We start from the raw sequence: 23,933 nt of genomic DNA, 5'->3' as shown, positions 1-23,933 counted from the left end.
TCAAGTGCGTTATAATACGTTTATTGTGTACCTTATTATTATTATTATTACACTGTAGTATAGAGTAATTATATAACATACCATAATGTCTAATCAGTGGGAGCTCTGAGCTTGTTTTCCTGCAACTAGACGATCCCATTTGAGGGTGATGGGAGACAGTGACAGATCATCAGGCATTAGATTCTCATAAGGAGCACGCAACCTAGATCCCTTGCATACGCAGTTCACAATAGGGTTCGTGCTCCTATAAGAATCTAAGGCTGCTGCTGATCTGACAGGAGGCGGAGCTCAAGCGGTAATGTGATGGATGGGGAGCTGCCATAAATACAGTTGAAGCCGCTCACCTCTTGCTGTGCGGCTGGTTCCTAACAGGCCATGGACTGGTACTGGTCCATGGCCCGGAGGCTGGGGATGCCTGCCCTAGACGGTAGACTTCTCAAGGGAAGGGGAAAGAATGGGCCAAGGAACTGTCAGTCAAGAGGGCCCCCACTCAACGGAAACAGACCAGCCACTGGTATTACAGTGCAAGTTGAGGAAGCTGGTCTCAGAGCTGTTAGAGGAGACACCTGATAAGCAGATCACACCCGGGAAGACTCGGCCTCAAGATGGAGAGGAGGGAATGCGATGCTCCTGGTGGCAGCCGTAGGATCTCCTCCTGCACTGGAGGAGAGCTGCGTCCTAAGAACAGGAAAGTGAATCAGAGTGAGGTTGTCATTATAGCAAGATAAAGAAAGATGAGTGGCGGTTTGGGAATCTGGACAGAATTAGCATCTCCTTGCTTTAGGGTAGTGGCTTCTTTTCACTCTTGAACAAAACGCTGTCCTGAATAACTGCAGGACCAGGATAACAGGACTTATTGTTCAAACTCACCCTGTTGCAGCATTTTCCAGTTATCGGCATTTGTGTGTGTGTGTACCTGCATGTGCACAGATGTATACACACACAGACAAACACACTCCAGGCTTTGGGGAAATCATATTCGTAGATGCCTGTCTCTACCTTTTTTATGTTAAAGAGAATCCTGACTCTCACGTCGCGGACTTCATTCATTGTGTTGCTCACGCTCAGGAAGAAACCCAGAATGCAATAAGGATAATTTGTTGATTTGCAGGGAAAGAGAAAATTCATTGTTTTGGGGGGAAAGAGAAAATGTATTGATTTGTGGGGGAACAGACAGTAAGTGAATGTTTCCTGTTCTAGGACTGGCTTCGCCTTGTCAATAATTGATTTTGTTTTTGAGAGTACATTTCAAAGCCTTGAAAGCAGTATGCAATTAAGGATGATATTTTTGCCTGAAATGACTACTTTGCATCATATAGAAGGAAACAGTGTCTTTTCAAGGCAACAGAGGCAAGTCTAGGACCCAGAGCTTTAGAAGGCTCTGGGCTTCGGGCATGTGTCTGATGTGTTGAGAGTTGCAGGGAATGGGAGGGGTGTCCACTGTGGGCCAGTTTCTACCAGCCACTGAGAAGCTGGAATTTGTTCAATTCATTTATTAGAAGAACAGGAATTGGAATCAAAGTCTGTCTGTCAGTCCCTATGTTAGGGGTGTAATTGAAGTGACTTCTCTGCTCTCAACTGGAAATCTTCCTTTGACCTGTAGTGAGAAAATTCTATGGCTCCCTCTAGTCTAAAAAGGGTTTTGTTGTTGTTGTTGTTGTTGTTGTCGTTTTAACTTTCCTCCCTACTCCCTTGTCCCCTAACCAACATAGGGAGCTCAGCCCACAGCCTCACAGACAGAATGAGAGCAATGCTTAATTCTTGTTCAATGAATCTCATGGCCTCCTCTAGTCTGCAAACTTGGATTCCAAGTGCCTTGAAGAGCCAGGTACAGTGGCTCTTGCCTGCAATCCCAACACTTTGAGAGGCTGAGGCAAGGGTGGATCACTTGAGGTCAGGAGTTCAAGACTAGCCTGGCCAACATGGCGAAATCCTAATTCTACAAAACATACAAAAATTAGCCAGTCGTGGTGGTGCATGCCTGAAATCCCAGATACTCCAGAGGCTGAGGGAGGAGAATCACTTGAACCTGGGAGGTGGAGGTTGCAATGAGTGGAGATTGCATTACTGTAATCCGCTCTGTCTCAAATAATAATAATATTTTTTAAAAGCGCCTTGAAGATAGAACTGCACTTCTGCAGAGAGCGCCCCCGAAGCTCAGGGTAAGTGCCATGCTGCTTACCATCCTAGAATGGAACCAGGTCACCCATCCCTAGGTGGGATAACAGAACTCCCAGGATAACCCCTGAGTTACGGGTGGACTTGTGTCTCCCCCCATTTCAGATCTTGAAGTCCTAGCCCCCAGTGCCTCAGGATGTAACTGTAGATTCTTGAAAGAGTGAATTAAGATGAGGTCATTACTAAAAGCCTAGACCTGACCACTTACACAATCTATGCGTGCAGCAAAATTGCACATGTACTCCATCAATGTGTACAAATTAAATAAATAAAACCAGGTCATTACAGTGGGTCCTAATCCAGTACGACTAATGTTTTTGTGTTTTTGTTTTTGTTTTGAGATGGAGTCTCACTCTGTCGCCCAGGCTGGAGTGCAGTGACACAATCTCGGTTCACTGCAACCTCTGCCTCCTGGGTTCAAGTGATTCTCCTGCCTCAGCCTCCTGAGTAGCTGGGGTTACAGGCACGTGCCACCACATTCAGCTAATTTTTTTTTTTTTTTTTTTGTATTTTTAATAGAGATAGGGTTTTACTGTGTTGCCCAGGCTGGTCTCGAACTCCTGACCTCAAGTGATTCACCTGCCTTAGCCTCCCAAAGTGCTGGGATTACAAGTGTGAGCCCCTGTGCCCAGCCTGGTGTTCTTATTAGAGGAAGAGATTAGGACAGAGACAGAGACACAGAGGAAAGGCTGAGTGAGGATGCAGGGAGAAGACAGCCATCTGCAAGCCAAGGAGAGAGGCCTCAGAAGAAACCAACCCTACTGACATCCTTAGCTTGGGCTTCCAGCATCTGTGAGAAAATAAATGTCTGCTGTCTAAGTCACTCAGCCTGTGGTATTTCGTTGTGGTAGCCCTAACAGATGAATACACCCTGAGTCTCTCACTGTTCAAATCATCCTGTAAAACTGACTCAACAGGCTGTTTCTGAGCAGGATTTTCTGTTCATGTACTCATTAATTTTCCTTAAATGAAAAGTTGCAGATACAATATAAAAAATTAAAAGTTCAATTAGAAAAATGAGTTTCTATCATCATCCTACTCAGAATTAACCATGGTTTCAAATAGGGGTTTTGCTGGTGGTTTTTTGTTTTGTTTTGTTTTGTTTTGATACACAGTTTTGCTCTTGTCTCTCAGGCTAGAGTGCAATGGGGTGATCTTGGCTCACTGCAATCTCCACCTCCCGGTTTCAAGTGATTCTCCCGCCTCAGCCTCCCGAGCAGCTGGGATTACAGGCAAGCACCACCACACGTGGCTAATTTTGTATTTTTAGCATAGGTGGGTTGATCTGCCCTCTTCAGCCTCCCAATTACAGGCAGCCTCACGATTACAGGCATGAGTCACTGCACCCGTTAGCTGTTTTGTTTTGAAATCAACTTTGAAAAATGTTTTGATATCTCATCACGTCCCCAACGCCATTTGTAATGGTCACACAGCATTCTGTTGTATGATGTACCATGCCTTATCCAACTCATGTCCTATTTTTGGATAGTTAGAATTTTTCTATTTCTTTTCACTATTATAAGCAATGCTGCAATGAACATCCTTTTAAATGCTTTTAAAAAACAAAAACCCGGGCCGGGCGCGGTGGCTCAAGCCTGTAATCCCAGCACTTTGGGAGGCCGAGACGGGCGGATCACGAGGTCAGGAGATCGAGACCATCCTGGCTAACACGGTGAAACCCCGTCTCTACTAAAAAAATACAAAAAACTAGCCGGGCGAGGTGGCGGGCGCCTGTAGTCCCAGCTACTCAGGAGGCTGAGACAGGAGAATGGCGTAAACCCGGGAGGCGGAGCTTGCAGTGAGCTGAGATCCGGCCACTGCATTCCAGCCTGGGCGACAGAGCAAGACTCTGTCTCAAAAAAACAAAACAAAACAAAAAAAAAAACCAAAAACCCTCTTGATGTAAGTACCTGTTTATAGACTTGCAAGGTCAAGCCTTCCCATTTGAAGACTATTGAAATGTACTACCAAATTGTCCTCCAAAAAGTGGTCTTTTCTTCACCCTCATCAGTTTTGGGTGTTATCACCTTTTTGCATTTTGCCAAACTGAGGTAAAAAAGTGTCTCTTACTATTGTATGTAATTGAATTAAATTTATTTATTTATTTATTTATTTATTTATTTATTTATTTAGACAGGGTCTGGTTCTGTCCCCCAGGTAGGAGTGCAGTGATGCAATCATAGCTCACTGCAGCCTTGAACTCCTGGGCTCCAGCAATCCTCCTGCCTGAGTCTCCCAAGTAGCTGGGACTCTAGGTGGGCCCAGCTAATTATTATTATTATTTTTTTTTAAGGTACAAGATCTCACTACTTTGCCCAAGCTAATCGTGAACTCTGGAGCTCAAGCAATCCTCCCACCTCAGCCTCCTGAGTTGCTGGGATTACAGGTAGGAGCCACCGTGCCTGGTTACTGTATATTTCAAAACAATGAAAAGAGTGGAATTGGAAGTTCCTCACACAAAGAAATGATAAATGCTTGAGATAATGGTTATCCTAATTGCCCTGATTTGATCATTACAACTTTTATGCTTGTATTAAAATATCACATGAATATTTATATTTATATTTTTTGAAATTATATTTATGTGAGATTTTGATATATTTTGTAATGATCATTGTACATATGTACATATTTATACATATGTACAAACCAAATAAACCATACATATTTATATGTATGCACATATGTACAAACCAAAGAAACTGGGATATGGCTATCACAGTTCTATTAAAAAATTGAGATTTTTTCTTCTTTATTGATATTTCCTGCTTTTTTTTTGTTTTCAAAAATAATTTATCCTTGAGTCAGTTGTGATGATTTATACCTGTACAGAGATTACTAGTTTGATCAAAATCATTTCATTTATTATTAAAAATTATATAATGATATTTCTCCTAATTAAAAATTTTCCTTTAGCTCTGTGACTATATTCCATTTCTCATTCATCATATTTTCATTTCATTCCAGTTTTCCTTGGTTTGCCTTTTCTGTGATTTGTGTCTTTTACTGTTCTTTTCAAAGAATAGCCTTGGTATTTATTTATCAATTCTATTTCTTTTTAATTTCACAATTAATTGTTTTCTGCTTTTACCATGACTAATTCCCACCACTGCTTTCATAGATTAATTTTGTGTTCTTTTTCTAGTTTCTTCAATTAATTTATTTATTTTCATTTTTTAAAAACTTAACAATAAAAATACTTAAAGTCCTAAATCTTTTTCTGAGTACTGTGGTATTCTTTCTGTGTACTTGGGCATGTAGTATGACTATTGCAATCGGTATAGATGGTATTACAGTTCTTACTCCCTCTTACATCCAGGGATTACTAAGGAGACTGATTTTAAATTTGCAAGAGGTTTGACTTCTAAAAGTGCTAGGCTCCTTTTTGATGTCGAGTCTCATCCATTTCTTCTATTTTTCTTTAGTAACTGAACTTGGGTTTTGTCGAAGGCAGCAAACTACCTAGCTAAAACTTCTCAACGCTTTCCTGCTAAAATTGCTCAAGTATTCCCTGCAGCTAGTTAGGGCATGTTACCTGGCTCTATCTAGAGAGACGGAGATGCAGGTCCTTGGAGACAGAGTCCCCTCTTAAAAAGGCAAAGAGTTACCAGCAGAAAACCCATTTTTGCCCTTTCCCCCTCCTCCTCACTGACATCCAAGTGTTACATCTGGAGGTACGAGAAAAGGAAAGCATAAGGATAAAATCTAACAGGCTAAGAATGACAGGGCAGAAAGACAGAAAGGATCTGTGTCCCCGATAGCATCATTTTACCAGCAAGACTGATGATGATGTAAGTCAAATGAATGCCCAGCTTCTGTTGGCTGTGTTTTTTGTTATTTGCAGCTGAATGCATTGCTAATGTACACATTACCTTCAGCCAGAGAATATGGCTTGCCAAAAGTCTACTTTTGTATATTAATCATGATACGCTGGCCGAATGGAGTGGCTCACAGCTGTAATCCCAGCATTTGGGGAGGCCGAGGAAGGCGGATCACTTGAGGTCAGGAGTTTGAGACCAGCTTGACCAACATGGCAAAACCCCATCTTTACTAAAAATACAAAAATTAGCTGGGCATGGTGGCTCCTGCCTTTAGTTCCCGCTACTCAGAAGGCTGAGGCAGGAGAATCTCCTGAACACAGGAGGAGGAGGTTGCAGTGAGCAGAGACTATGCCATTGCACTCCAGCCTGGGCAACAGAGTAAGACTCTGTCTCAAAAAAGAAAGGAAGGAAGAAAGAAAGGAAGGAAGGAAGAAAGGAAGGAAGGAAGGAAGGAAGGAAGGAAGGAAGAAAATCATGATATGCCAAGTGCTATAGCACCTAGACTGCAAAATGTACATCACAGCAGTCCAGTTCTCTGTTCTCTTTGTTTAGGCGTAGGCATGGAGCTTAATTTTGACCTATGAGACAATGCAGGAAGTCCACTGGGTTAGGAGTGCTTCTGGACAAGGTTTCTTTGCTTCTGAGAGAGGAATGCGAGGAAAAAGTCCGTCTTGGTGTGGATTTTGGTGTGGGGGGATGTATACAAAGCCTGTAGCTGTTGAAGCCATCTGGCAAACTTGAGGGGAGCAGCTGACTCTCTGAGCTGGTAGAATACAGAAATGGAAAGAATTTAGATCTTGATATGGTTGAGAGGCTGCCCTACCTTGGGACTTCTTTTTTTGTGTGAGAGTTAACAAGTTTCCTTATTGTTAAGTTGCTTTAGTGGGTCTGCTATTACTTGTAGCCAAAACATCTTATTTATTATGGCACCATCTACTTCATTCTCTCATTCTGCTATCCTTATTACAAGTATATTTACAAGCTCATTGTCATTCACATCATCATTTTCATCAGCACCAACAACAGCATTACCAGTAACATTTATTGGGTGTTTTTAAGTGCCAGACCCTGTTTTTCTCGTTTAAATCTTACACTAATCCCTATTGCTCAGATACTACTCTTCTTAAAAATTATTTTTTTTTTTTTAGGTACAGGATCTTGCTCTGTTGCCCAGGCTGGAGTGCAGTGGTGTGATCATAGCTCACTGCAGCCTCAAACTCCTGGGCTCAAGTGGTCTTCCCGCTCCAGTCTCCCAAAGTGCTGGGATTACAGGTGTGACCACTACCCCCTGTCCTATTATTATTGATTCAAATTTACAGATGAGGAAAACAAGGCTTAGGAAGGCTACATAATTTCCTAGATTGCTTATTTAGCAAGCGGCAGAGCAGGATTCAAACCCAGACCTGAGTGACTCCTAGACTAGTCCATGCCACTGTGATATGGCCTTTCACATCTCTTCTTTCATCCATCATCATGATATCTTTCTCCTCTGAGTTCCAGGGAAGTTTCTCAAGTTGAACTGCCAATTTTCTATGGGATTTTCCTGTGATACCTAACTCTTTCATTTACTGCTTCCATTATATTTCCTATCACCTGCAATTTCGCTTATATCTAAAACCAATCGCTCCTATATCTAAGATGCAACATCCTTCTGAATTATAGTGAAAATGCAATAGGGTATTTTGAAGGTTTCTGTATGTTTCCTGTAGAAAAGTTATCTCATAGGGGAATATATACTTCCATTTCCCAGTGGTCTACTTCTTTTAAGCCACAAGTATGGCACTTTCCCTTGTTAGTTTAATCTTATAGGTATATAATTTTCAGTATTTCCAGTGTTAGAATTTGAGATTCAGAGAGCTATGAGTCTCTGTTTTAATCTTTCAGTCCTAGGAAAAGGAGAAATAGGGCTGCCTGTCTTTTCTGTGGTTTTATTTTGCCAGTTTAATTTCTAGGTGACTGTGAGAAGCATCAAGAGAGCTGTAGCTCAAGGCAGTTGCATGGCCCAGAACTTCACAGCTGAGCCAAGTGACTTCTTTTCCGTGTTTATTGTGGCAGCCAAGGTCAGCAGAGGCCATGCCTCTTGCTCTAAGTGCCTGGACCACCCCCGTTAGGAGCCTCCCACAGCAACGACTCTACTTGGCCCATGATAGGTGAGGTTGGCACTGTGTCTCTCTCTTTGTACATTTTGTTTTCTAAGTTGCTTGTAGGGTCAAGCTTTGAGTCCTTGTTCCATCAGCTTAAGCTCCGGCCTCTCTGAATTGGAGGATTTTGTTTGTGTTTGATTAGAGCCTGTTGGCAGAAGCGAGTGCCAAAGGCAGACACAAAATGGAAAACTCTAATGTGGTGTCAAGTGTTTTCCAGATGTTGCTGATCCTCTTTCTTTTCCTTCTTTTTTTTTTTCTCTTTTTTGTTATTTTTGATCCCCTTCCTTTTCGCTTCCCAAAGGTTGACCTGTGCTGTCCTACAGGCAGTTCAAAGATTGGGTCTTCCTGTCTCTTGCCTCTCCTGCCCTCGGACTCCTACCGTGGGTCTTTTTTATAGAGACAGGGTCTCACTTTGTTTATTGTGTTTTTTTTGTTTGTTTTTTGAGACGGGGTCTGGCTCTGTCACCCAGGCTAGAGGGCAGTGGTGTGATCTTGGCTCACTGCAACCTCTGTCTCCTGGGTTCAAGCGATTCTTTTGCCTCAGCCTCCCAAGTAGCTGGGATTACAGGTGCATGCCACCACGTCTGGCTAATTTTTATATTTTTAGTAGAGATGGGGTTTCGCCATGTTGGCCAGCTTGGTCTCAAACTCCCAACCTCAGGTGATCCACCCACCTCGGCCTCCCAAAGTGCTGGGATTACAGGTGTGAGCCACCATGCCCGGCCAGGGGTCTCACTTTGTTTCCCAGCCTGGTCTCAAACTCGTGGCCTCAAGCAGTCCTCCCACCTTGGCCTCCCAAAGTGCTGGGATTACAGGCATGAGCCGCCAATGCCTGACCTACCCTGGGCCTTATATACTGCCTTCTTTATGATTCTTATTTGAGTAACACCCTGTCTTCCCTCACGAAATCCATACCCATTCCACAAGAAGAGATCTTTCCTGGTTCCTACCTGAGTACATCTTTCATGTCCCTGAGCCTACGGAAAAAGTATGTTTGCTTCTGCGGAAGTTTTCAGGCTGGAGTCCAGGGAAGGTGAACAATGATTCACTTGCAGTGTAGTTTTTCTGTGTGGAGAGCTGCTAGGCAATCAACACATCAACTGTATATAAGGCAGGTTTTTTTTTCTTTTTTTGAGACGGAGTCTCACTCTGCCACCCAGGCTGGAGTGCAATGGCGCGGTCTCGGCTCACTGCAACCTCCGCCTCCTGGGTTCAAGCAATTCTCCTGCCGCAGACTCCCGAGTAGCTGAGATTATAGGCATGTGCCACCACGCCCGGGTACTTTTTGTATTTTTAGTAGAGATGGGGTTTCGCCAAGTTGGCCAGGCTGGTCATGAACTCCGGACCTCAGGTGATCCGCCAGCTTTGGCCTCCCAAAGTGCTGGCATTACAGGCCTGAGCCACTGTGCCCAGCCTATAAGGCAATTTTTAAATAAACGTCACAGTCGAATCCTATATAAATAAAAAATATTTCTCTTATTAGCAGGACTGTGGCTCTGCTCTCAAGAAGAATGGTCCTCTCTGTTGTGCTGAAGTGTATTGGGTCATTTCTTGCTCTGTGTGAATGCTAGGACTTCAGCTGGGCCTCAGATAATTTGAATTTTTACTTTACTATCAACAAACAGTGTTAAATATGTGGATACTGCTAAATATGATTAAATTCTTTTAATTTAATCCTGAAGATGGAAAGGTTTATTTTTTATTTTTTTTCAAATTCCTCCCTTCACACAGTGTATCCCAGATGCTGGTGGATCGCTACCTCCTGCCTTTCCTCAATAATCTCAATGTAATTAACTTGTACTCTCTGCTGAGTGCATGCTGGAAAACTGGAGAAATTTCCCCATGACTTTATTTTTATTTTTATTTTTATGAATCCCAGGTTTTTATGATATACTTTGTTTCTGTGTCAAGACACCAATCCTCAGCTTGGTTGCCATGACTCACTCCTGTAATCCCAGCACTTTGGGAGACCGAGGCAGGTGGATCATTTGAGGTCAGGAGTTTGAGATCAGCTTGGCTAACATGGTGAGACCCTGTCATTACTAAAAATACAAAAATTAGCCAGGCATGCTGGTGTGTGCCTGTAATCCCAGCTACTCGAGAGGCTGAGGCAGGAGAATTGCTTGAACCCAGGAGGCGGAGGTTGCAGTAAGTCCAGATGGCACCATTGCACTGCAGCCTGGAAGACAGAATGAGACTCTGTCTCTAAATAAATAAATAAATAAATAAATAAATAAACAAACCAGGCATGGTGGTGCACATCTGTATTCCCAGCTGCTTGGGAGTCTGAAGTGGGAGGATTGCCTGAGACAAGGAATTCCAGGCTGCAGTAAGCTATGATGGTGCCACTGCAGTCCAGTCCAGCCTGGGTGACAGAACAAGACTTTGTCTCAAAAAAAAAAAAAAAAAAAAGGCATGAATCTTCTGTCCACCACCTGCCCCACACATTAGTTTGAAGAGAGAACTTATTATCCCTCAAGAGAATGTATTCGCACAGTAAGAATGTAAGAGCCGTGTGGACTTTTCTAAAGATTTCCACAGGGAGGTGTGTATTCACGTGTAGACGTTTCCGCTGCACACTCCTCGTCAAGTAATTCCATCTCCTTGCTATTCCTGTTTTCCCCAGAGTCTCCTCAGGCCATCACATTCCCAGGGGTGTGTGTGTACGCTGTGCTCTGCTTTAAGTTTCCTTTCCTTCTTCCTGTACCCTCACTTCTCCTTGGAACTTTACGTTCTTCCCCTAAGCAGAATGGGCCCTCATGCTTTTTCTTTTCCTTGTTTTTTTTTTTTTTTTTTTTTTTTGAGACGGAGTCTTGCTCTGTCACCCAGGCTGGAGTGCAGTGGTGCGATCTTGGCTCACTGCAACCTCTGCCTCCTGGGTTCAAACGATTCTTGTGCCTCACCCTCCTGAGTAGCTGGGGCTACAGGCACCTACCACCACACCCAGGTAATTTTTGTATTTTTAGTAGAGACAGGGTTTTGCCGTGTTGGTCAGGCTGGTTTGTGTATGTGTCTCTGTGTGTGTAAATTATGTCTTCAGTTTTAGACATGTAAAAGTTGAGATGCCTGTGAAATAATTGAGTAGAAAGCTGGAGATATGAGTATGGACTTCAGGCTAGAGGCGTATGGGCAGGATATGGAAAATTTGAAGGCCATCAACATAAGGGTGGTATCTACATGCTGAGAAATAGATAGGCTCACTCAGGCAGAGACTATGTGTAGAGAAGAGCTCTGTATACAGAAGTGGGCTCTGAGATTTCCATAATGGAGATGTTGGGCAGAAGAGGAAGAGCCTATAAAAGACACTGAGAAGAGCACCAGTGAGGCACACAAAAACCATGAGAGAACGATGCCAGGCAGGAACAGCTTCAGGAGAAGCCATCAGCTGAGTGCTGCCGAAAGTGCCACCCAGCCGAGAGCAGGATGTTGTCTTCTTGCACACTAATTATGTTTTTTTAGACCTTGCACACTAATGATGTTTTTTTAGACCTTGCACACTAATGATGTTTTTTTAGAGGGTGTTACTCTTCCTGACCTTAGTAAGAGAGTATGAAAACAAGCTATCAGCCTCCCGGTCTTTTCATGATTGGTGGTGGTTTCATGCGGCTCCATTAGGATTAGGAAGCATTACATAAAACTTATTTATAATATATATTCATTTTGGCAATTGTGGAGTTGAAACAAGTTGACTGTCCTTCGCTGGGACCAGAATAACAGCCTCCTTGGAATTGCAGTGTGCCCAGGTTAGAAACGAATCATTAATTTTTCTATAGGCCAATAAATAGGAATGGGTAACCCATCCCTCAGAAAAATGTTTTATTGAACTTTTATTCTCTCTCTTTCTTTCTTTCTTTCTTTCTTTCTTTCTTTCTTTCTTTCTTTCTTTCTTTCTTTCTTTCTTTCTTTCTTTCTTTCTTTCTTTCTTTCTTTCTCTCTCTCTCTCTCTTTCTCTCTCTCTCTTTCTCTCTCTCTCTCTCTCTCTCTCTCTCTTTCTTTCTTCTTTCTTTTCTTTTTTTTTGATGGAGTCTTGCTCTGTTGCCCAGGCTGGAGTGCAGTGGCACGATTTTGTCTCACTGCAAGCTCTGCCTCCTGAGTTCATGCCATTTTCCTGCCTCAGCCTCCCGAATAGCTGGGACTACAGGCGCCCGCCACCATACCTGGCTAATTTTTTTGTATTTTTAGCAGAGACGGGATTTCACCATGTTAGCCAGGATGGTCTCAATCTCCTGACCTCGTGATCCGCCCGCCTTGGGCTTCCAAAGTGCTGCGATTATAGGCATGAGCCACCGCGCCCCGACTCCTTTTTTTTTTTTTTTTTTTTTTGAAATGGAGTCTTGCTCTGTTGCCAGGCTGGAGTGCAGTGGCGTGATCTTGGCTCACTGAAACCTCTGCCTCCCAGGTTCAAGCGATTCTCCTGCCTCAGCCTCCTGAGTAGCTGGGACTACAGGTGTGTGCCACCACACCCAGTTAATTGTTGTATTTTTACTAGAGACGAGGCTTCATCATGTTGGCCAGGATGGTCTCAATCTCTTGACCTTGTGATCCACCCGCCTCAGCCTCCCAAAGTGCTGGGATTACAGGTGTGAGCCACCACTCCCAGCCTGAACTTTTAAGACAATTGTAGATTCAAATCCTGTGTTCTCCCTTATACAGTTTCCTCCAATGGAGGCATTTTACAAGTATAATAACCAGGATATTGACACTGATACATTTGATACAGTCAAGTTACATTTTCATCACCACAAAGATCCTGGTGTTACTTTTTTATAGCTATACCTGCCTCCTTCTCCCCACCCCCATCCCTCACCCCGGCAACCACTAATCTGTTCTCCATTTCTACAATTTTGTCATTTCAAAAATGTTATATAAACAGAATCATATGGTTTCTCATCTTTGAGATTGGCTCTTTCTTGTTTTGTTTGTTTTCGGGTTTTTTTTTTGTGTGTGTGTTTTTGAGATGGAGTCTCACTCTGTCGCCCAGGCTGGAGTGCAGTGGTGTGATCTCAGCTCACTGCAACCTCCGCCTCCAATCACCGGCTGAAGCAATTCTCCTGCCTCAGCCTCCCAAGTAGCTGGGATTACAGGTGCCTGCCACCACGCTTGGCTAATTTTTTTTGTGTTTTTAGTAGAGACAAGGTTTCACCATGTTGGCCAGGCTGGTCTCGAACTCCTGACCTCAGGTGATCCACCTGCCTCGGCCTCCCAAATTGCTGGGATTATAGACATGAGCCACCACACCCAGCTGAGATTGGCTCTTTCACTCAGCATAATTCCGTGGAGATTTCATCCAAGTTGTTGCACGTATCAATAGCTTGTTTCTTTTCATTACCACCTAGTTTTCAATGGTATGAATGCCGCATTGCTTGTTTCATCAGTCACCTGGTGAAAAACATCAGGGTTGTTCCCAGTTTCTAACTATCACGAATAAAGCTGCTATGAACATTTGTGTACAGGTTTTTGTGTGAACCTATTATTCATTTCTCTGAGATGAATCAATGCCAAAGAATGCAATAGTATGTTTAATTTTATAAGAAACTGCCAAACTGTTTTCCAGAGTGGCTATATGATTTTGTATTCCTACTAGCAGCGTATAATCTAGTTTCTTTACATCCTCACCAGCATTTGATGTCCTCAGTTTTTTTTTTTTTTAATTTTAGCTAATGCAGTATGTATGTAGTGCAATATCACTGTGGTCTTAATTTTTAGTTCACTAGTGCTAACGATGTTCGACATCTTTCATATACTTACTTGCCATCTGTATATCTACTTGGTGAAATACTTCGTGTCTGTAAAGAAGACCTGGGATTTCTGAAACACTGTTCAGTTTTGAGAATTTAAAAAATATGTTCTAGATACTAGTATTTTGTTGAATACATGGTTTGTAAATATCTTCTCCTAGTTTGTAGCTTGTCTTTTCATATGTGTTAAAGCTGGTCTGCCATTTTATTATTTGTTTTCTGTTTCTTTTCTCTGCTTCTTATTCCTCTATTCTCACTTTGGGTGGATTATTTAAAATTTTTTAAGGTTTCATCTTGATTTATTTATAGCATTTTGGGTACATCTCTTTGTAGAGTTTTCTTAGTGGTTGCTCTAGGTGTTACCACATAAACATGTCAAGAGTCACGTTCTGCTGGTGTCAGTGTTTTTCCAGTTGAAGGCAAGTGTGGAAAACTTACCTCCATTTACATTCCTTTACCCTTCCCATTTTAAAAACACGTGTCTCAACTATTTCCTCTACATTCATTGATCATCACACCGATAGTGTTATTTTGTCTTTAACCTTCGAATATAATTTAAGACTCTCAGGAGAACAGGATCATCTATTATGTTTACCCCTATCTTTGCCTGTTTTGATGTTCTTCCTCCTTTTCTAAAGTTTAAAGCATTCTTCTGTTATCATTTCCTTTCTGTTTAAAGAACTTCCTTTAGTCATTCTTTTTTTTTTTTTTTTGGGTGTTACTCTTTTTTTTATTTTTATATTTTATTTTTTTAAATTTATTTATTATTATTATACTTTAAGTTGTAGGGTACATGTGCATAACTTGCAGGTTTGTTACATATGTATACTTGTGCCATGTTGGTGTGCTGCACCCATCAACTCCTCATTTACATCAGATATAACTCCCAATGCAATCCCTCCCCCCGTCCCCCTCCCCATGATAGGCCCCGGTGTGTGATGTTCCCCTTTCTGAGTCCAAGTGATCTCATTGTTCAGTTCCCACCTATGAGTGAGAACATGCGGTGTTTGGTTTTCTGTTCTTGTGATAGTTTGCTAAGAATGATGGTTTCCAGCTGCATCCATGTCTCTACAAAGGACACAAACTCATCCTTTTTTATGGCTGCATAGTATTCCATGGTGTATATGTGCCACATTTTCTTAATCCAATCCGTCACTGATGGACATTTGGGTTGATTCCAAGTCTTTGCTATTGTGAATAGTGCTGCAATAAACATACGTGTGCATGTGTCTTTATAGCAGCATGATTTATAATCCTTTGGGTATATACCCAGTAATGGGATGGCTGGGTCATATGGTACATCTAGTTCTAGATCCTTGAGGAATCGCCATACTGTTTTCCATAATGGTTGAACTAGTTTACAATCCCACCAACAGTGTAAAAGTGTTCCTATTTCTCCACATCCTCTCCAGCACCTGTTGTTTCGTGACTTTTTAATGATCGCCATTCTAACTGGTGTGAGATGGTATCTCATTGTGGTTTTGATTTGCATTTCTCTGATGGCCAGTGATGATGAGCATTTTTTCATGTGTCTGTTGGCTGTATGAATGTCTTCTTTTGAGAAATGTCTGTTCATATCCTTTGCCCACTTTTTGATGGGGTTGTTTGTTTTTTTCTTGTAAATTTGTTTGAGTTCTTTGTAGGTTCTGGATATTAGCCCTTTGTCAGATGAGTAGATTGCAACAATTTTCTCCCATTCTGTAGGTTGCCTGTTCACTCTGATGGTAGTTTCTTTTGCTGTGCAGAAGCTCTTTAGTTTAATGAGATCCCATTTGTCAATTTTGGCTTTTGCTGCCGTTGCTTTTGGTGTTTTAGACATGAAGTCTTTGCCCATGCCTATGTCCTGAATGGTACTACCTAGGTTTTCCTCTAGGATTTTTATGGTATTAGGTCTAACATTTAAGTCTCTAATCCATCTTGAATTAATTTTCGTATAAGGAGTAAGGAAAGGATCCAGTTTCAGCTTTCTACTTATGGCTAGCCAATTTTCCCAGCACCATTTATTAAATAGGGAATCCTTTCCCCATTTCTTGTTTCTCTCAGGTTTGTCAAAGATCAGATGGCTGTAGATGTGTGGTATTATTTCTGAGGACTCTGTTCTGTTCCATTGGTCTATATCTCTGTTTTGGTACCAGTACCATGCTGTTTTGGTTACTGTAGCCTTGTAGTATAGTTTGAAGTCAGGTAGCGTGATGCCTCCAGCTTTGTTCTTTTGACTTAGGATTGTCTTGGAGATGCGGGCTCTTTTTTGGTTCCATATGAACTTTAAAGCAGTTTTTTCCAATTCTGTGAAGAAACTCATTGGTAGCTTGATGGGGATGGCATTGAATCTATAAATTACCTTGGGCAGTATGGCCATTTTCACTATATTGATTCTTCCTATCCATGAGCATGGTATGTTCTTCCATTTGTTTGTGTCCTCTTTGATTTCACTGAGCAGTGGTTTGTAGTTCTCGTTGAAGAGGTCCTTTACATCCCTTGTAAGTTGGATTCCTAGGTATTTGATTCTCTTTGAAGCAATTGTGAATGGAAGTTCATTCCTGATTTGGCTCTCTGTTTGTCTGTTACTGGTGTATAAGAATGCTTGTGATTTTTGCACATTAATTTTGTATCCTGAGACTTTGCTGAAGTTGCTTATCAGCTTAAGGAGATTTTGGGCTGAGACAATGGGGTTTTCTAAATATACAATCATGTCATCTGCAAACAGGGACAATTTGACTTCTTCTTTTCCTAACTGAATACCCTTGATTTCTTTCTCTTGCCTAATTGCCCTAGCCAGAACTTCCAACACTATGTTGAATAGGAGTGGTGAGAGAGGGCATCCCTGTCTTGTGCCAGTTTTCAAAGGGAATTTTTCCAGTTTTTGCCCATTCAGTATGATATTGGCTGTGGGTTTGTCATAAATAGCTGTTATTATTTTGAGGTACGTTCCATCAATACCGAATTTATTGAGCGTTTTTAGCATGAAGGGCTGTTGAATTTTGTCAAAAGCCTTTTCTGCATCTATTGAGATAATCATGCGGTTCTTGTCTTTGGTTCTGTTTATATGCTGGATTATGTTTATTGATTTGCGAATGTTGAACCAGCCTTGCATCCCAGGGATGAAGCCCACTTGATCATGGTGGATAAGCTTTTTGATGTGTTGCTGAATCCGGTTTGCCAGTATTTTATTGAGGATTTTTGCATCGATGTTCATCAGGGATATTGGTCTAAAATTCTCTTTTTTTGTTGTGTCTCTGCCAGGCTTTGGTATCAGGATGATGTTGGCCTCATAAAATGAGTTAGGGAGGATTCCCTCTTTTTCTATGGATTGGAATAGTTTCAGAAGGAATGGTACCAACTCCTCCTTGTACCTCTGGTAGAATTCAGCTGTAAATCCATCTGGTCCTGGACTTTTTTTGGTTGGTAGGCTATTAATTATTGCCTCAATTTCAGAGCCTGCTATTGGTCTATTCAGGGATTCAACTTCTTCCTGGTTTAGTCTTGGAAGAGTGTAAGCATCCAGGAAATTATCCATTTCTTCTAGATTTTCCAGTTTATTTGCGTAGAGGTGTTTATAGTATTCTCTGATGGTAGTTTGTATTTCTGTGGGGTCGGTGGTGATATCCCCTTTATCATTTTTAATTGCGTCAATTTGATTCTTCTCTCTTTTCTTCTTTATTAGTCTTGCTAGTGGTCTGTCAATTTTGTTGATCTTTTCAAAAAACCAACTCCTGGATTCATCGATTTTTTGGAGAGTTTTTAGTCATTCTTTAAGGAAAGATTTGCTAGCAACAGATTCTCAGTTTTTCTTCATCTGAGAATGTCTTTATTTCCCCTTTGTTCCTGAAGGATATTTTCACTGAATATGGAATTTGTGAGTGATAGTTCTTTTTTCTCTAAGTACTTGAAAACTGTTATGCCACTTTCTGCTGTCTTTTATGGTTTCGGAAGATAAATCCACTTTCATTCAAACTGATATTTCCCTATAAGTAATGGATGCTCTGTTTAGTTGCCTTCAAGACTTTGTCTTCAGTTTTTACAAGTTTAATTATGATATGTCTTGGTGTGAATTTCTTTGAGTTTATCCTGCTTATGATAGTTCACGCAGCTTTTTAAAACTGTAGGTTTATGTCTTCCACCAAATTTTACTGAATTTCTTCAGTTCTGTGGTCTTGCTCCTCTTCCTGAAGTATTCCAATGATATCATGTTCTCTTTTGTTATGGTCCCACTGGTCTTTGAGACTCTCTGTTCATTTTATTTCAGTCTTTCTTTTCTCTGTTATTCAGACTGGGTAAATTCCATTGATCTACCCTCAAGTCCACTGATTCTATCCTCTATCATCTCTATTATTGAGCCCAACCACACAGTTTTAATTTTGATTATTGTATTTCTCAATTCTATAATTTCCATTTGGTTATTTTTCAATAACTTCCATTTTTGCTGAAATCTTCACTTCAAGAGAATTTGTAATTACTTGCTGAAGCACTTTTATAATATCTGTTTAAATTACTTGTCAGATAATTCGGTATCTAATTCATCTTAGTGTTGACATCTGTTTATTGCTCACTTAAAAATAAAAAATATAAAACACCTAGACTTTATTTTTTATAGCAGTTTCAGGTTCACAGCAAAATTGAGAAGAAAGTAAAGAGTGCTCCTGGAAAAACAGTACCCCTATGCAGTACCTCCCTGATAATGTTTGGCTGTGTCCCCCACCAAATCTCATCTTGAATGGTAGCTCCCACAATTCCCACGTGTTGTGGGTGGGACCCGGTGTGAGGTAATTGGATTATGGGGGCAAATCTTTCCCATGCTGTTCTCATGATAGTGAATAAGTCTCATGAGATCTGATGGTTTTATAAAGAGGGGTTCCCCTGCACAAGTCTTCTCTTGCCTGGTGCCAGATAAGAAGTCCCTTTGCTCTTCCTTCGTCTTCCATTATGATTGTGAGGTCTCCCCAGCCATGTGGAACTGTAAGACCATTAAACCTCCTTTTCTGTATAAATTACCCAGTCCCAGGTATGTCTTTATTAGCAGTGTGAGAATGGACTAATACACTCCCTATGAACATCCCCCACCAGATGGGTATGTTTGTTACAATTGATGAACTTATGTCAACACAGCATTATTTCCGAGGCTCCATAGCTTATATGAGGATTTGCTCTTGGTGTTTACGTTCTGTGGGTATTGACAAATGTATGATGAAATGTATTGACCATTACAGTATCATACAGAATACAGGACAGTTTCACTGTCCTAAAAAATTCTCTGTGCTCACCTTATTCATCCCTCCTTCCTGTGTAAGCCCTGGCAATCACTGAGATTTTTACTGCCTCCATTGTTTTGCTTTTTCCAGGATGTCATAGAGATGGAATAATAAAATAGGTAGCCTTTCAAAATTGACTTCTTTCACTTAGTAATATGATTCTTCCATTTCTTTTCATGGCTTGATAAATAATTTCTTTATAGTGCTGAGTAGTATTCCATTCATTTATAATTCCTTGAATTCATTGTTTGGAATATTTTGCAGAGGGTATGCTATTCCCTAACTTTATACATCTTCACTCACAGGATTTTTTTTTTCTCACCAATGCTTATTTATATAAAAGCCATATCAACAACTAAATTTTACACATCAAAAATTTTCAGACTTCTGGTTGCTCCAAAGAAGGAATGACCCTATTCTCCTCAGGTCCTCTTCCTCATGACTAAAAACCTCTGAACAAAACACAGAAAGTTGTGGGAGGCTCTGAAAGGTGAAAGAAGAAGGTGGACTGCTTAGGGACCTCAGGACTTGGAAAACAACACAGTGGGGAATTCCCTGGATTTCTTTATCACCTCCCTTATATCCTGGACATGGAGCTGCAGGACGCTCCAACCTGCAGTCACCAACGGGCATAGAAGAAAAAAGCTCCAAGAAAAGCCTGCTCCTCCTGGCCAAATGACTGGGCAAGGGTGGCCTGATAACAGAAAACCCACAACTAGGAATTACAGGTAACTCCAGAGAGGATCAGCTTGAGTGGTTAAAACAAGTATTGAGTGGTTAAAACAAGTACATGGAAAACATTGACCATGTTGGCCAGACTGGTCTTGAACTCCTGACCTCAAATGATCCACTCACCTTGGCCTCCCAAAGTGCTGAGGTTATAAGCCTAAGTTGTGCCCGGCCAACTTAGACTTACTTTTATAATAATTTGTCACTGTAGATATTGAATCAATTTTTATTTAATCTTGATTTTTTTCTTGAGCTGCATTAGAAATCCATTACAATATTTCAATTTATAAATCTTATTAAAAATTACTACTACCTAGATCTCATGGTTTTCTTTTCTTTTTTCTTTTTTGAGACGTGGTCTTGCTCTGTCACCCAGGAGTGCAGTGGGACGATCATAACTCACTGTAGCCTCCAACTCCTGGGCTCAAACGATCCTCCCACCTCAGCTTCCCAAGTAGGTGGGACTATAGGTACACACCAACCATGTCTGGCTAATTTTATTTTTTGTAAAGCCAAGGTCTCACTCTGTTGCCCAGACTGGTCTTGAACTCCTGGCCTCAAGCAATCCTCCCGCCTCAGCCTCCTAAAGTGCTGGGATTTCAGGCATGAGCCACTGCACCTGGCCTTGTTTTTTTTTTCCTTAAATAAAATGTACTGGTAAATTTTAGGCTCGTGAGGGTATATATGCATTATTTTCTTCAAATCAAGCCTGAATCAAAGAAACTTCTGCTTTAGTTTTAGTGATATTTGTCCCAAATGTTTAAAGACTGTATTATTCTGATGAATTGGATATTCCCACTGAGAGATATCCAATAGGCCTTGATTGAAATGTTCTTCATTTTCTTTTTAAATTCTATTTAGAGTAGTTGCATGTGTTAGAAAGTTCAGAAAGGGACAGATTTCTATCTGGGCTGTCCCCACCAGCCACAAGGGTCTGAGAGGCACTGCCTTGCCCTGGGGTGATACTTCCGCAGGCCTTTGCTCCTCTGTAGGAAGACAGCCTAGAACAGAGGTGGAGGATGCTTCGGGCCTGCCTAGACCAACAGCCGTTCCCTGGTGATGCCGTTGTGTGAAGACCCTTGTCTTTCCCAGCTCCTGTGATAACTTTCAAATTATTCTTTTCAGACAAACTTTATGCCTGTTTCTTTATCTCTATTTTGCATCCTAACAGAACAAGCCAATCACCTACAAAGGGAAAGTCAGACTGGTCCCCGCTGCTCTCCCCACATCCCCACTGCCCCCAATATTGAATGCCATAAGACAATGGAATGAAATTCCAGTGTCCATGAAATTCTGAGGGAAGACATTTTGACTCAAGAATATATACTCAGTGAAGGTGTCCTTTATTTATTTATTAAAATAATTTTTTTTTTGAGATAGAGTCTCCCTCTGTCTCCCAGGCTGGAGTGCAGTGGTGCGATCTTGGCTCACTGCAACCTCTGCCTCCTGGGTTCAAGTGATTCTCCTGCCTCAGCCTCCTGAGTAGCTAGGACTACAGGTACTCACCACCACACCTGGCTCATTTTTTCTTTCTTTTTGGTAAAGACAGGGTTTCACCATGTTGGCCAGGCTGGTCTCAAACCTCAGACCTGGGGTGATCCACCTGCTTCGGCCCCCCAAAGTGTTGGGATTACAGGCATGAGCCACCACGTCTGGCCAAAGATGTCCTTTTGTTTTTTTTTTTTTTTTTTTTTTTTTTTTTGAGACGGAGTCTTGCTCTGTCGCCCAGGCTGGAGTGCAGTGGCCGGATCTCAGCTCACTGCAAGCTCCGCCTCTCAGGTTTACGCTATTCTCCTGCCTCAGCCTCCCCTGTAGCTGGGACTACAGGCGCCCGCTACCTCGCCCAGCTAGTTTTTTGTATTTTTTAGTAGAGACGGGGTTTCACCGTGTTAGCCAGGATAGTCTCGATCTCCTGACCTTGTGATCCGCCCATCTCGGCCTCCCAAAGTGCTGGGATTACAGGCTTGAGCCACCGCAAAGATGTCCTTTAACTAAAGACTTCTGGCATATGTTACCTTAAAAATATAAATATAAAAGCATGAAGAAAATACAACCTCCATGAAAATTTTTTCCCAATGAATCTAGAAAAATAAGAATTGATTCAAAACAAAGAATAGGGAAGCTGTAATAAAATGACTTGGAGGTTCATTGAGTCCATTTAAGTATATATCTCTTACTAAAATCACTAAGAGTCACGATTAGAGAATATGGAGTAAGTGACATAAATCTAAACAATGTAAATAACAATATATCTAAAAAAAAGCCTAAGGAGTTTGGAGAGAGGATATGGGAGGATGTGTTCTTTCATAGTAGGGAGTTAGTTAATTATCTTTAAAATGGAAACATGTAAGAAAAAAGACCCTAATGACTGAAAACTAAGTTTTCCTCAATCTTTTTTCTCATCCTTTGAAGGCTATTTTAAGAAATAATATCTAAAGAACATTGAGTTGATGTTCACAATTCCAGTTCATTTTCCTTCTGTGAAATTCAAGTGAAATTAAATAAGTATGTTTTGTTAAAAATGATGTGATCCCATTTAAGTAAATGTCGTTTCTTTTACCTATCCATCTATCATCTGTATCTATTCATCCATCAGTGGACACATGTGCACAGATAAATGGTCCCTTCGGTGAAGGGCTGAGAGGGTATTGTTTTCTAACACCAACCTGTGGGGGCTTCCATGAGGCCAATGGAATCATTTTGAAATGTGTTTACCACAGCAGGGAGACCCAGAAGACTGGGGTCTCACACCTGTGTGGGAACTCCAGAGGGTCAGAGAAGGGCCAATGAGCTGCTCTGGTGACAGAGCAGGAAGGGTTGCTGCCATGCTGGGTGCAGCCTGCCTTCCTAGAGAATGTCAGGGAAAGGGATGTGGGGTCATTTCCTGTGGACACATTTAAGCCAAGTAGGGGAGAGGTCTGGTATGGAATCCTCTTGGGTCCTGTTGGGCAGGGTTGACCAGCAGAGAGAGGATGCCCAAGGGTTGAAGGAGGAGTGGGTAGGAGATTCTTTAGGTCATGGGAACTTCTGAAGTTCCCATGGAAAGCACCACCATAATCTACGTGCAATGAACAGCCAGACCCACGTGGGAATTCTAGGCCAGCAAGAATCCCTTACTTCCTCACTCGCCACCATGTGGTTCTGACCATGGAGAGGTCTGGAACTGTAGCTTCCCAGTGGGGGAGGAAGTAGGCTGGGAGAGAGAAGGGGACAGAGGAACCACACACTCCCTTCCCTACCTCCAAACAGAAGCCAGTAAAAGTTGAGGGATGGAGAAAAATCTAAGGCTAAATTAAGTTTTGGAACTTTGGCACGATCAAGGCTCACTGCAGCCTCAACCTCCTGGGCTCAAACAATCCTCCTTCCTCAGCTTCTTGAGTAGCTGGGACTACAGGTGTGCATAACTGTGCCTGGCTTAGTTTTTAAATTTTTATGTAGTGACAGAGTTTTGCTATGTTGTCCAGGCTGGTCTTGAACTGTTGACCTCAAGTGATCCTCCCACCTTGGCCTTTCAAAGTGCTGGGATTACAGGTGTGAGCCACCACACCCAGCCCCGTTCTCTCTTTTGCATCTATATTCGTCTCTGTGCTCTTGGGAAAAGTGGACCAATACCATTTCAAAACTTGATGAAAAAGAAAATTAAAATCTTATCCTCAGGAACTAAAATCACAAACCACCCAGCAAGGGTGCACACCTCTGTGAGACTGGCATTTAGAAAACAGGACCACAGTTGAAACCACGGTTCTTTCTACCCTCCCTGCCTGTGACAGACTGCATGCGCTGATTATCCCTGCGTTTTCTGCAGAGCTTGCCTTCCTGGTGAGACAGTACTTCATTTTATTCTGAGGGCCCCTTCCTGCCAGGGGATATCTGGCAGGGGATCCATAATACTGCACAAAATGGAACAAGTTATAGGTCATATAAAATTTCAGGACATTGTTGAGATGGAGAAGTTGCTAAATTGGAGACACCAGGCTGTGAAATCCCAGGGTCCCAGAATATTGATGGAACGAGTGTGTTTTTCTTATGTAATATTTTACGGTGTCTGGGAAATGGAGTTGCCTAAGTGAACTC

General features: G+C 41.8%; 1 long non-coding RNA gene across 1 annotated transcript; it reads left to right on the top strand.

Annotated features, from left to right (window-relative positions):
- The first annotated feature begins 24 nt into the window (after positions 1 to 24).
- LOC105481957 (uncharacterized) lies at positions 25 to 23,179 on the top strand. The gene is made up of 4 exons (XR_011607123.1): positions 25 to 3,410; positions 4,472 to 4,564; positions 19,557 to 19,858; positions 22,272 to 23,179. It is a non-coding gene; the product is annotated as an uncharacterized lncRNA (long non-coding RNA).
- Positions 23,180 to 23,933: the final 754 nt, after the last annotated feature.

This window comes from Macaca nemestrina, chromosome 8 (genome assembly GCF_043159975.1).
Source record: "Macaca nemestrina isolate mMacNem1 chromosome 8, mMacNem.hap1, whole genome shotgun sequence".
Taxonomy (NCBI): Eukaryota; Metazoa; Chordata; class Mammalia; order Primates; family Cercopithecidae; genus Macaca; species Macaca nemestrina.
Note: the sequence above shows the minus strand (reverse complement) of the source record. Positions and strands in the feature narration are given on the sequence as shown.